We start from the raw sequence: 15,326 nt of genomic DNA on the forward strand, positions 1-15,326 counted from the left end.
TTTTTGGTAGCTATAACTTCAGCAAAAAGAATATCTGAGCCTCCGGGTCTTTCAGCAAAAACCCCTTACATTGTTTTTCATAAATGTGGGATTTCTCTGCAGACTAGCCCTTTTTTTTTTTATCTAAGGTGGCTTCCGAAAAAATATCAAACAATCCATTCACTTGCCAGTTTTCTTTTCAGATTTTTCCAGTAAAGAGTACATGCTATATACCACCTTGATGTGCACAGACAACTGACAATGTTCTTCGTGTTTCACTGTTGCAGTCATCACACTTGGGTCATCTGCCTGCAGGTAGCCCTCAGTCAGCCCGAATACCAGAGTCTTGGGATTTCTGCGTCCTATGCTGTCACATCTTCCATGACATCAGGTCATCAGAGGTATAAAACATGCAGCCGATGCCATTGCATCAGTCTTTCTTGCCGTGAAGGAGCCCGAAGCAGAAGCAGTTCGCAGGTGCCGGTCGGCTACTTCCTGAAATTTTCATTTTTTGAGTTTCAAACCTGAAGTCTTCTAAAGCTAAGTACCTCGTTGAGGAGCCTTTTTTCTTGCTCTAACCAATGTCAGAAAAAGTTAACAATTGTCTTGCCTGTGGAAAGCAAATACCTGACACAGATTTTCATTCTTACTGCATCACTTGTTTAGGCCCAGACCCACCACGTCCCTCGCTGTCGGTTTTGTGCCTTGTTTAACTCCCGAACCATTCATCATTGGGCTATCTTTGTTGCTAAATTCTTTCGCTCTCATTTTCCGTATTCCGAAATGGCTTCAATAAGCCATCCGACTACCGATCTTCTGAAAAAAACGCAGGGATAAAGACAGAGGCCGCATAGGTCCAAAACTGCCGACGACACTTCCGTTAAGTTAGTCGCCAGTCCGCCGGCACTCAGTGAGGTGCCTTCGCAGCCCCTCATAACCCGCTTCTACAGATTCGCAGACCTCTACTGAGACCCATTCGGAGTCCGGTATGCCACAAGATGCTTCTTAGACTATGGAACCTGTGGATGTCTCTACCTTGGATGGGTCTGGAGCCGCTTTGCAGGCACCAGCTTCTGAGGGTGTATTCCGACCTACCGATATCCGTATTAAACTGGCAACTTCTCTTTTAACTAAAACTACAGAGTTTCTCAGGCCCAGAGTTCGCACTACGCCTAGAAAATCGACATCCAAAGCGCATGCCCAAGCTCCCGTGCCACAAAACCAAATGCTTAGAGTGGTTGAAGACGTTATTACTGTAATTAGGGGAAGCCAGCCTTCCCCTGCTAAAAGACAAAGAATTTAATTTCCTTCTGGTTCTACAGACCAGGAGTCCGATGACTCTGACCCTTCTGATTACCAGGACATACACATATCTACCTATGAGGATTCAGATGCAGAGGAATCCATTCCCTCTGCCTCCCCTCCAGAGGATTTTTCTTTTGGTGAAACCTTGCATACCTTAAGAGAGCATTTCTGCTGGGAATGCCAGGATTATCCTCAGTCCAAAAAGAGACTCTTGGAATTTTTAGATTTGCCTCCGCACAGGCCTCTAGCTAATGCCCTCTGTTCTGGATATTGTAGATGTCTTCATGGAATCCAGTCTTATTCCTGACACTTTACCACCAGCTCCTAGAAAACCTGACCGGTACTACAAAGTACCTGACTCTCTCAAATTTCTCTTTAAGAATCCTACTGTGGATCCAGAGACCATTTCCCAGGGACCTAAAGGCGCGTTAAGGCTACTACAGCCAAAAACCCTACCCCTTCAGACAGGTAGAGCTTTAGACAGATGGGGTAAGAAAGTATGTACCTCTGCAACTTTTGCTATCAGGGCTTTGAATTGCCAGTTTCACATGTTGAAGTACCAGCAGCATTTTAGGGAACTAATTAAACAAGTCCACTGTTCAAAAATAAAGCAGTTACCACTGTTTGTGGAGAAATATTTATTCAAACACTGGAATAAAACAAATAAATAAAACAAGAGCATAAACAAGTAAAACTTCCAAAATAGTAAGCGCTTTCGGGTTTTACCCTTCAGACAACTTGGAGCTGGTACTTAAGCTTATTTAATCTGCTATTAACCTATCACAGTTAAATATTGAACCCACCTTTTCTATAGGGCGAGTTTAATTGGAATCATTTCATTAAGACCTGGATTACCCATGTGTTGTCAATTCCACAATCCATTTTGTTTCCTCACATTCTGTCCTATCCACTATGTCGCCCCCCCTGTTACCTTTTGTTACAAGTCTGATGACCATAAACTTAAAATAATGACCCTGGAACACTAAATGAGTGCATTATGTTCGTTCTTTAACCTTAAGGCTGATAAATTATTCAAAATCCTAGTTTTAACATACAGAGTTGTATGTACTGAATAAGGGGCTAACGTTTTTCCCAAGCAAAAACAGTAAATTTAATGAGATTGTATTGGATCTTATGATGTTTGGCAGGAACTTGATGTTGCAATGTATGTTTGGGAATGAAAATCGTTCTAGCCATTTTCCGTTGAAACAACCTAGCCACTTTCATGCCAGTTTTCAATCACACTGTGAATACTTTTGTTAGGGTTTGTGAGCAGGAAATTTTAATTTACTTAACGGGCATACTAGGAATTTTTTTAATTTAACAGATACACAGCGACAAGCTCTTAGGGATTTACAAAACAACACAAGAAATAATTATAAAGACTGCGGACAAAGGAGGAGCTGTGGTGGTTTTAGACAAGAGTTTTTATTTTTGTTTTAAGAAGTTAACAGAATTGTCAGATTCCTCAGCCTATACACAGATTTCCCCAATCATGTTGAATAACATCATTCTAGAAGTAAAACATGGTTTGGAAAGACTTCAGGCTGAAGGCTTTTTAGACAAGGAATTATTTGAATTCCTGTGGATTGAACATCCTGTCATGGTGTTCAAAGCCCTTCCAAAACTACATAAAGACCCACACAATCCTCCCATGAGACCTATTGTCTCAGGGAGAGGATGGGTCACTGAAAATATTTCCATATGGCTAGTGTGTTTACTAAGACCATATTTGATGAGTTTTCCAGAGGTGTTGAGAGACTCCGGGCATTTCTTAACATCTTTGAGGGATTTGGTTGAAACACAAGGCATCAAACAATATGTTATGGTAACATTAGATGTGTAGAGTTTATTTACAGTCATAAGTAATAGCTATGGTAAAGGAGCTCTATCAGCTTTAATGCTGGAAATGAATATGATGGGCAAGGATATGATAAAATCAATGAAAGAATTACTCAGCATGGTTCTGGAACATAATGTTTTCATATGTGAAGGGAGACATTGTAGACAGACACAGGGGGTAGCCATGGGCACCCCCTGTGCTAACACATATGCCAGTCTAGTTTTAGTTTTTTGGGAGAGGAAATATAACCTGGGACATCTTAACAAATGGAAAGACGAGGTATATTTATATAGGCATTTCGTTGAATGCATCTTTCTTTTGTGGGGAGGTGAGGAGACTTAACTGGTTAGTTTTGTCAGTTGTCTGGAGTCTACCACCTCCTTCCTGAAATTCTCTCTGAATTTTTCTAGAACAGAGGTTGATTTTCTAGATATACGATAAATGCAGGACCAGGGGGAATTTAGGACTACCCTTTATAGAAAAGAATGCTGGAAAAACCGTCTATTGGTACGGGACAGCATACATCCCCAATATACTTTTGAAAACATAATAAAAGGACAATTAGGCAGAGTTTCTAGGCTCTGTACTGAAGATGAGGATTTTGAAGGGAAAATCACACAATTGGAGGATATTTTGGAGAGAGGTTATAATAGATGCAGGGTGGCAGGCATCTTTGAAGGACAGAAAAAGTATAGGCAAGATAAGTTAAGTCCATGGTACAAGAACAGGGAAGGTGTTACCTTAGCAACTACAGACAGATCGCAGTACAAAGGCCTGAGACTCATGTTTACCTATAGTAGTAATATACATGGGGTTTGTGATGTAGTTAGAAAAAATTGGAAGATTATAGTTTCAGATGATAAAATGAATGAGTTAGTAGGGGCAGCACCACATTTTGGTTTCAGGAAGAACAAAAATTTGAAAGATTTGTTAAGTAATGAAGGAAAATAAACACATAGTGGTATAGCTTTGAGGAAAGGAACCAGACCTTGTGGTTCCTGTAAAGCTTGCAGCTATATCAATACAGACACCCTTTTTGTTCACCCTGTACTGGCAAGAGATCTTTTTGATGCATATGCCACTTGTCGAACCATGAATGTGGTCTGTTTAGCGGTTTGCCAACTCTGCACATGTTATTATATAGGGAAAACAAATTGTATGCTTAAAACTAGGATTTTGAATCATTTGAGCCTTAAGGTTAAAGAACAAACATAATGCACTCTATAGACATGTTTCAGTGTTCCAGGGTCATTTTAGGTTTATGGTTATCAGACTTGTAACAAAAGGTAACAGAGGGAGCAACACAGTGAATAGGACAGAATGTGAGGAAACAAAATGGATTGTGGAACTGACAGCACATAGGTATCCAGGTCTTAATGAAATTATTCCAATTAAACCCGCCCTAAAGAAAAGGCGGATTCAATATTGAACTGTGATAGGTTAATAGCAGTTTAAATATGCTTCAGTACCAGCTCCAAGTTGTCTGAAGAAGGGTAAAACCCGAAAGCACTTACTATTTTGGAAGTTTTACTTGTTTATGCTCTTGTTTTATTTATTTGTTTTATTCCAGTGTTTGAATAAATATTTCTCCACAAACGGTGGTAGCTGCTTTATTTTTGAACAGTGGACTTTATTTGGTGAGCAGTTTATCTTCAGTGAGGTATTGCTGTTTTTTGGACTGTTTGAACTAATTAAACAAAAAAATGGTGTTACTTCCAGATTGTGCAGAAAATAAAGATTTACAAGAGTTAATGCATTCTGCACACCAAGTTAGTAAACGTACTTTGCAGTGTGAGTTTGATGCCTTGGAAGCATCTTGCAGGGCTGCTGTCACTGGGACTGTACTGAGAAGGCATGCTTGGTTGAAGGAACAAGTCTTGCCAGACCATGTCAAAGGAAAATTACTAGATGCTCCATTAAATCAAGACCGTTTGTTTGGCACAAAAGCAGAAGTTGTTCTTAAAAAGATGGAAGAAAAAGCTAAATCTATGCAAACTGTCAAAGATTTCCTACAGGTACAGCCACCTAGATTCAGTAGGCATTGGCCTTCAAAAAACTGGCCTTTTCCAGTCCCTTCCAGGCCTTCTCAGTCCAAATCCAGGGGAAACAGACCACCAGGACTACAGTCTAATGGTATGCAGGGATCTAAACGATGGAGTGTTCCCACCTCAAAAACAGGGAGTGGTAAGCCACCCCCTTATGGAAAAAGTTCACAATGACTTTCCAATTATCTTTCCCAGCCATACCCAAGTAACTCACCCTTCATGCAGAAAACTGGATGTCCATTACTCAGGACCGATGGGGTCTAAACATTGTATCCCAGGGATACAGATTCTACTTCCAGTCCCTGCCAACCCCAAGCGGGTTGCCAGACCTTCCTCCAAGCCAGTGGGCAGAGGCTCAGAAAGCAAGTACTTTCCCTTCTCCATATCAGGGTTATTCAACAGTCCAAAAATTCAAAATTCTTACACTGCAACAACTTCTTCCTATGCTAGCCAAGGATACCTGGTTAGTCACCCTACACTTAAAAGAAGCTTATTTGCACATCCCCATAAGGGAGTCTTGCAGGAAATATCTACTTTTCAGGGCAGGCTCTATGCACCATCATTTATCTGCACTTCCCTTTGGCTTATATACTACTACACCCAGAGTATTCACAAAGTGCCTGACTCCAGCCATTGCATACTGCAGGCTGAGAAATATTCAAATTTACCCATACTTGGACGATTGCCTGATTCAGGCAGTCAGGAATTGCTACTTCAGCACATGGCATTTGTAAAAAGACTTCTAACTTCACTGGGATACAACATCAATGAAAAGAAATCACAACTGGTGCCCAGCCAACAAATTGTATTCCTGGGAACAAGCTTGAACACAGCTTACCAAGTGGCATTCCTCACTCCAGAAAAGCAGGTCCATTTCACAAACTACTTCAAACTAATGGCCACCAAAACCCAGCTATTTGCAAAGAAAATACTGCAAGCCCTAGGGTTCATGGCCTCATGCATTCTGCTAATTCCATATGCAAGACTGCATATGAGGAGACTTTAGTGGTACTTAAAAAGTCTCTGGTGTCAACATTCTCAGGACCTGGAAACAGTGATTCCTATCATACCTTGTCTAAGGGCAGAGTTCCTTTGGTGGGCAGAGGCATGCAACCACAGCAAGGGACTTCCTTTCACTCAACCCCTCGCCGCCCAAACCCTGACAACAGACGCATCAGACTATGCATGGGGGCTCACATGGCAGGCGAATGCATTCAAGGCAAATGGAGCCCAAAACAAATTCCCCTGCATATCAATCAAAAAGAGATGCTAACTGTACAGAATGCTCTGACAGCCTTCAAATACCTTATCCTTCCAGGACAGCTCCTGATAAATACGGACAACACCACAGTTATATGTGGTACATAAACAAGCAGGGGGAAAGTCATTCTTACCCACTCTGCAGGTGAGCCATGGCCCTGTGAAACACAGCCTTGAGCAACCAAGTGCACCTACAAGCTCAATTCCTGCCAGGCAAGCAAAATTCACTGGCAGATGACTTTAGCAGAAATCTACTGGACCCTCACGAGTGGAAACTGGAACCCCACTCATTCAAACTTCTAATCCCCCCCCCCCCCCAAAAACCACCAATTGAGCAAGTTTTGCACCAGGAACCCTCACAGCAGAGCCTAGAGTGTGGATGCCCTATCCTTTACATGGGAAGACCTCTCAATGTATGGCTTTTACTCCTCAGCCCCTCCTCTCAAAAGTACTACTCAAGATCAAACAGGACAGGCCAAGGTCAATCCTTATTGCACCGGACTGGCCACGTCAGCACTGGTACCCACTCCTACGCAGTCTGACAGCAGTGCCACCCTGGCACCTACATCAGACACCTTCCCTGCTGCCTCAGCAGGAGGGACAGATTTTGCATCCACAGCTGCAAACCCTAAACTTGCAGCCTGGCTTATCCCGTGATTACACCACTGTGTCCCTCAGCAAACAGGTACTGGGCGTCATCCTTGAGGCCAGAAGGCCTAGTACTAGGAAATCCTATGCTGAAAAGTGGAAAAGATATTGTTCTTAGAGTCAGTCTTGAGGAAAGGACACATCTGTGCCCACCTTACCTCAAATCCTTGATTACCTAGCAGCAGAGCTGCTCCACAGAGGCCTAGCCTTCTCATCCATTAAGATTCATGCCTCTGCCATCTCAACTCATTATATTACTGAGCCACCTCTCTTTTTTCACCCTCTCATCAAACAGTTCCTGAGAGGAGCTAACAATCTAAGGCCCCCTAGGAGAGCTCCCACCTCTGCCTGGGACCTTAACTTTGTACTGGAAAAGCTCACACTTCCCCCTTTTGAACCTACTGCTTCAGCAGAGTTAAAATTCTTCTCTTGGAAAACAGCCTTACTTCTAGCTATTACTTCAGCAAGAAGAGTGTCTGAGTTACAGGCACTAATGGCGGTGGAACCCTTAGTTATTTTCCATGCTGACAGGGTTTCCCTCAGGACTTACCCATCCTTTATGCCCAAGGTGGTATCCAGTGTGACTTTAAACCAATCCATCCATCTGCCAACCTTTTTTCCTAATCCTCAGAATAAAGGGGAAAGGATACTGCACTCCTTGGACATGCACAGGCAGCTCAGGTACCACCTTGACTAAGCCTTTCAGAAAATATGACCAGCTGCTAGTCAGCTTTGCTGCAGGGGCAGAGGGCAAGACCATTTCGAAGCAAACCATTTACAAATGGATAGCACACTGCATCCATTTCTGCTACAAGCACCATGGAAAACCTACCCCTCAGGGGATCAGAACTCATTCCATTAGAGCTACTTCAACCTCTACAGCATTTCTCAGGGGAGTCCCTACCAGGGACATCCTGGAAGCTGTAACCTGGAGTTCTGTGCACACCTTCACCAAGCATTACCACTTACCTATTTTTTTCTAAATCCAGAGCTGTATTTGCTGCAGTAGTCTTACAAGGCCTGCTAGCCAGCCCTAATACTACTTGACTTCCTCCACCCTTCCTCAGCTTTGGGAATCAATCCAAGTGTGATGACTGCAACAGTGAAACACGAAGAACATAGTACAGTTGTGTACACTTAACATAAATGTAGATGTTCGAGTGTATTCACTGTTGCAGTCCTGGTTTCCCTCCCTCCAGCCCCCTGGCTTTCTCTGTCCTTCTACCTATAGTCTTTATGGCCATCTTTTATGGCAGGGGTATTTACTTTTTGGAGGTGTTCCACACCATGTAATAGCTTCCTGTTTTGGGGGCTTCTGACATCTGGGGCAAGAAGAACTGATGTAATGGCGTCGGCTGCATGTTTTATACTCCTGACGTCATGGAAGAGGCGACATTATCTGACGCAGAAATCCTGAGACTCTGGTATTCAGGCCGACTGAGGGCTATCTGCAGACAGATAACCCAAGTGTGATGACTGCAACAATGAATACACTCTAACATCTAAATTTATATTAAGTGTACACAACTGTACTTCGTGTTTCACTGTTGTAGTCATCACACTTGGGTTATCCTATCAGGGGTAGCCCTCAGTTGGCCGAATACCAGAGGCTTAGTATTTCTACATCAGCTGCTGTCGCTCCAGGACTGACGTCCGGTCGTCAGTGGTATAAAATCAGGCAGCCGATGCCATTACATCAGTCTTTCTTGGTGGAGACAGAAGCAGAAACACTTAGCACGAGTGCCCGGTCGGCCACTACCTGAGTTTTTGTTTTAGAATTTAAGTTGAAGTCTTCTAAAGCTAAGTACCCCATTGGGTATCCTTTTTTCTTGCTCTAACTCATGTCAGAAAAAGTTAACAATCGTCTCTCCTGTGGAAAGCAAATACCACACACAGACTTCCATTCTTACTGCATCACCTGTTTAGGCCCAGACCACGACGTTCCTCGCTGTTGCTTTTGTGCTTTGTTCAATGCCAGAACTATACGTCGTTGGGCCCGTATTGTAGCTAAATATTTTCGCTCTCAGTTCTCGTATTCCGATATGGTTTCGGTAAGCCATCTGATTACCGATGTTCCAAAAAAAGTAAGGATAAAGACAGACACAGACTGCACAGGTCCAAAACTGCCGACAATGCTTCCGTTAAGCTAGTCATCAGTTCTCCAGTCCTCAGTGAGGTGCTTTTGCAGCCCCTGATGCCCACTTCTGTGGATTTGCAGGCCGCTACAGAGACCCGTTCAGAGTCCGGTATGCCGCGAGACTCCTCTTTGACTAAGGATCTTGCGGATGTGTCTACCTTGGATGGGTCCAGAGTCGCTGAGCAGGCGCTGGCTTCCGAGGGAGTTCTTTGATCTACCGATACTCTACACAAACCAACTACTTCTTTCACATCTTCAGTTCTTTCTAAAACTACCGAGTTTCTAAGGCCCAAGGTACAAACTATGTCTAAAAAAACAATGACCCATGCTCAAGCACCTGCTTCCATGCCTCAATCTCAAATGCTTAAAATGGTGGAAGATCTTATTATGCTTAAGGGAAGCCAGGCTACCCCTTCCTAAAGAAAGAGACTTGTCCCCAGTACTGTTATCTGAACAGGAGTCCGATGACTCTGAGGTTTCTGAATATGAAGACATGCAACCCCTCTCTACTTATGAGGATTCTGATGCAGAGGAATCCATTCCTTCTGCTTCTCCTCCCAAAGATTTTTCATTTGGTGAAACCCTTTACTTTAAGGGAATTTCCAATGGGAATGTCAGGACTATCCTCAGTCAAAAAGAGACTCAGGGAATTCTTAGATTTACCACAGCACGGACCTTTAGCCATTCCTCCTGTACTGGATGTTGTGGAGGATGTTTTTATGGAATCCAGTTTGACTCCTGACACCCTTCCTCCTGCTCCCAGGAAACCTGACAGGTACTACAGAGTCCCTGACTCTCTCAAATTCCTTTTCAAAAACCCTACTGCTGACCCAGAGGTCATCTCCCAAGGACCAAAAGGAATTAAAGCAACCTCAGCTAAGAATCCCACCCCCTCAGACAGGGATTTCAGAGCTTTAGACAGATGGGGTAAAAAAAAGTATACACCTCTGCAACTCTTGCTATTAGACCACTAAATTGTCAGTTCCACATGCTGAAATAGCAGCATACCATGGAACTCCTCAAACAGAAAATATCTTCCTGTTCTGCTTGTGCAGAAAATAAAGAAGTACAAGAGCTTATGCATTCTGCAAGCCAAGTTACTAAGCACACCTTGAATGGGCTTTGACGCCCTACAAGCATCTTGCAGGGCAGCAGTCACTGCTTCTGTCTGTAGAGGGCATGCTTGGCTTAAGGAACAGACCTTGCCAGACCATGTCAAATCAAAATTATTGGGCGCACCATTGAACAAAGACGATTTGTCTGGCACCAAGACAGAAGAGGTCTTAAAAAAAGAAGAAAAAACTAAATCTATGCAGACAGACATTTTGCAGGTCCACCCTCTGAGGTTCAGTAGGCATTGCCACTCCAAGCACTGGTCCTTTCCAGCCCCCTCTAGGCCAGCTCAGTCCAGACCCAGGGGAAGCAGACCCCCCCCCCCAGACAGCAGTCCCAGGGAAAACAGAGAGTGCTAAACCACCCCTTACCTTTGCCCACCTGCTTGTGCCCGTAGGAGGAAAACTCTCCTTCCATGCAAACAACTGGGCCTCTATTACCAACGACCAGTGGGTCCTCAACATAGTGTCCCAGGGATACAAATTTTATTTCCACACTCTGCCAACCCCAAAAGGGTTCCCAGATCTTCCTCCAAACCAGTGGGCAGAGGCCAAAAAATCAAGTCCATTCCCTGCTTTCCATGAGGACAATACAGCATGTTCCTGCAGACCAAATAGGCCAAGGTTTCTATTCCAGACTCTTCCTGGTTTCCAGAAAAGAGGGCAGCTGGCACCCAATGCTCGATCTGTCCATTCTAAACACCTTTCTGGTGATACCAAAATTCAAAATACTCACCCTCCAGCTGCGTCTTCCTGTGCTTTCCAAGGATGCTTGGTTAGTCACCCTAGACCTTAAAGAGGCCTACCTACACATCCCAGTCAGGGAATCTTGGAGGAAATATGTACGTTTCAGGGCAGGATCTGTGCACTTTCAGTTCTCTGCACTTCCCTTTGGCTTATCCACTGCTCCCAGAGTTTTCACAAAATGCCTGGCTCCTGCCATTGCTTTTTGCAGACAAAGAATATTCAAATTTACCCCTACTTAAACTATTGCCTGATTCAGGCAGACAGTCAGGAAAAGCTGTTGCAGCACCTGACCTTTGTAAAGGACCTACTGACCTCGCTGAGGTATGCTGTCAAGGAAAAGAAACCAGAACTAGTCCCCACACAATAAATTGTATTCCTGGGAGAAAGCCTGGACACAGCATCTCAGATGGCATTCCTTACTCCAGAAAAACAAGCCTTACCTGGCAGGCTACTTCTCTCAACTAGCCACCAGAACCCAGTTATCCGCAAGGAAAATCCTGCAAGCTCTAGGGTTCATGGACTTCTGCATTCTACTCATTCCATGTGCCAGACTGCATATGAGGACACTACAGTGGTGTCTAAAAAGCCTTTGGTGTCAACACTCTCAAGACCTGGAAACTGTCATACCTAGGCTACCCTTTCTAAGGAAAGATTTTCTTTGATGGGCAGCAGCATGCAACCACAAGGGGACTTCCCTTCTCACAACCCCATGCCTCCCAGACCCTCACCACAGACTCATCAGACTATGCCTGGGGTGCACACCTGGACGGCAGGTGCATTCAGGACCATTGGAGCACAAATCAAATAAATCCGCACATCAACCAAAAAGATGCTAGCTGTTCAGCATGCCCTGACAGCTTTCAGATCCCTACTCTCCCCAGGGCCTGTAGTGATCAAAACAGACAACACCACAGTGATGTGGTATATCAACAAGCATGGAGGGACTCACTCTTATCCTCTCTGGAGGCTTGCCATGACCCTTTGGCGCACTGCCTCAGCCATGCAAATACACCTGCTAGCACAATTCCTGCCATGCTCCCTAAACTCTGTGGCAGACAACTTGAGCAGGAACCTGCTAGACCCACACAAGTGGCAGCTAGACCATAGAACCTTCAACCTTGTAACCCAGAAATGGGGCACCCCGAAGGTGGACCTCTTTGCCTCCCACTCAAATCAGCTCAGCAAATTCTGCACCAGTGAACCTCACAGCAAGGCCTGGAAAGTGGATGCTGTATCCTTCCAGTGGGTAAAGCTCTCAGTCTATGCATTTCCCCCTCTACCACTCATTTCAAGGGTACTGCTCAAAATAAGGTAGGAAAAACCAAGGGTAATCTTGATTGCCCCAGACTAGCCACGCCAGCACTGGTACCCACTGCTGTTCAGCCTGTCACCCCTGCCATCATGGCACCTACCTCAGATCCCAACACTCCTGACCCAGAAGAATGGAGAATTCTTGCATCCATAATTGCAGACCCTGCACCTGGCAGCCTGGCTTATTCCCTGACCTGTCCTCAAGCTGCCAGTCTAAGCAAACAAGTCCTGGATGCCATACGTGAGGCCAGACGCCCCAACACTAGAAAATCCTATGCTGACAAATAGAAAAGGTTTTGCACCTGGATTCAGGCTAAGGGAGCCTAAACAGCACAGCCCTCCCTTCCTCTTATCCTGGATTACCTAGCAGACCTACTACACAGGGGTCTATCCTCCTCTTCTATTAAAATTCATGCCTGTGCCATCTCTGCTTATTACAGTACAGAGATGCCTCTCTTCTCACACCCTCTCATCAAACAGTTCCTAAGAGGGGCTAACAACTTAAGGCCACCCAGAAGAGCTCCTACCCCAGCTTGGGACCTTAACTTTGTGTTGGAAAAGCTCACCCTACCCCCTTTGAGCCTGCAGCTCCAGCAGTGTTAAAATTCCTCTCTTGGAAAACAGCCTTGCTTCTGGCCATCACTTCAGGTAAAAGAGTTTGAGCTACAAGCACTCATGGCTATAGAGCCCTTCTTCATTTTCCAAGCTGACAGGGTCTCCCTCAGGACTAACCCCATCCTTCATGGCTGAAGTGGTGTACAGTGTGGCCTCAGCCAATCCATTCATTTGCCCACCTTTTTCCTCAAACCCACAAAACAAGGGCGAAGGATTCTTCACTCTGTAGATGTACACAGACAGCTCAGATTATATCTAGATAGGAATTAATCTTTTAGAAAAAGTGACCAAATTGCTAGTCAGCTTCGCAGCAGGGGCAGAGGGTGAGACCATATCCAAACAAGCAATCTCCAAATGGATAGCACGCTGCATCCATTTCTGCTACAAACAGCATGAGAAACCAACCCCAAAGGGGATCAGGACCCATTCCACCAGGGCAACCTCTACCTCTGCAGCTTTTCTCAGAGGGGTCCCCACCAAGAGCCATCCTGGAGGCTGCAACATGGATTTCTCTTCATACCTTCACCAAGCATTACCACCTGCCTATCTTCTCCAAATCCAGGGCAGGCTTTTGCCACCGCAGTCTTGCAGGGTGTCCTAGCCAGCCCCCAGCCTTCTTGACTGCCTCCACCCTTTTCTTCAGCTTTGGGAATCGACCCAAGTGTGATGACTGCAACATTGAAACATGAAGAGCATAATACAGTTGTGTACACTTACCATAAATGTAGATGTTCAAGTGTATTCACTGTTGCAGTCGTGGTTTCCCACCCTTCATCCTGCTCGTCTATCTCTCTCTTCCTCTCTCCTTACAGGGAATTTTTGGTATTTACTTTCTATTGGTGGTGTTCTTCCACCATAACCTAGCTCCCTGTTTGGGGGCTCCTGACAGTTGGGGCAAGAAAAACTGATGTAATGGCGTCGGCTGCCTGATTTTATACCACTGATGACCTGACGTCAGTCCTGGAGCGACAACAACCGACGCAGAAATACTAAGCCTCTGGTATTCGGGCCACCTGAGGGCGTCTCCTGGCAGGATAACCCAAGTGTGGTGACTGCAACAGTAAATACACTCGAACATCTACATTTATGGTAAGTGTACACAACTGTACTTTGTTTCCTTCACAGGAAAAAACAGTTTAGAAAGTCAGATCAGCTTTTTGTATCGCTTTCCGTCTCTCTCTTTCTCTCTTTCCAAATTGCTTAGCCAGACAGTTTGTAAATTACCCTAGCTAAGTGGATTACAGACTGTCTCTCGTGGATTTACTCTCAGAAGGGTATGACACTACCAAAACCTCTGAGTTAATTCATCTAGATCCATGGCTATTTCATCTGCCTTTTGGTCAAGAATGTCTGTAGACATTTGTACAGCAGCTACATGATCCAAGACTCATACCTTTGTTTTGCATTATAAATTGGACATCATATCTAGAAACAGAGCCTCCTTTGGTTCGGCAGCACTCTGGAATATCCTTGCATGCAGGCCACCCAAAGTCAGCGTAGCTGGGAGCTCTGTCTCATAAGTGAGGAAGAATGAAAAGGACAACATCAGATTTGAGTTATGTAATCACCATAACTAGTCATCTATGTTGTACATATTCATTCTTCAACTCCCCTCCATCTCCTGTCCATTTTTCTTCCAGAAGGACCTGTTGGACTGTGTTTAGAATCTACAGTTCCAGGTTTGAGCCCTGTCTTTTCTATCTAGCTATATTTGTTTCTCTTCTGCTGTGGAGAAGAGCAGCAAACTCGATATGAGGCAATAGGGAATGGAGTGGGGCATTATGGGTATAGGGAGGAACTAGAGAGCTGGATTCAAAGTCTGTAGTTTGCAGCCGAGTCGAATCCAAGGATCGGATCCATAACCATAAGTGAGGAAGAATGAAAATGGACAACACAGATGTCTAGTTATGGTGAGTACATAACTTAAAATTCCCTTATCCACAATTTCCTCTATCAGGTCCTCCAGTAGGCTCTCTGAAGCCAAAATAGAATGATGAGGAAATTATCAGAGCTCCAATTCCGATGGGGGTTATCCCCTCTGTCTTCCATCAGATATTTGAGCCTCCCTTCTGTTTCCTACACTATGATTTCTCCTCCTCTGATCTGACTGGCAATTTCTGAACCTTTGAATCTGACAACCCTGAGAGTGTTGGTACTAGATCTGAAGACTGCTAAGTCTCTGACTCCTAATGTGTCCCTGACTTGTCCTGTGCCGATTCCCTTGGACATGATGAGTCTAGGTGGCAAAGCGTCTGTGCTGGGTCCAGGGGGCATAGTTCATCTCTGAGGTGGTTGGAGCCATTCCTACCCCTCGTGGCTTCCGC

The 15,326-nt window shown here is 44.6% G+C and overlaps 1 protein-coding gene across 3 annotated transcripts in view; it reads left to right on the top strand.

Annotated features, from left to right (window-relative positions):
* Positions 1-15,326, top strand: part of CCHR3.PART0H8orf88 (chromosome chr3.part0 C8orf88 homolog) — a 1,151,988-nt gene that overhangs the window by 780,512 nt on the left and 356,150 nt on the right. The gene's annotated exons all lie outside the window — the stretch shown is intronic.

Source organism: Protopterus annectens, chromosome 3.part0 (assembly GCF_019279795.1).
Source record: "Protopterus annectens isolate FY-2018-M chromosome 3.part0, PAN1.0, whole genome shotgun sequence".
NCBI lineage: Eukaryota > Metazoa > Chordata > Ceratodontiformes > Protopteridae > Protopterus > Protopterus annectens.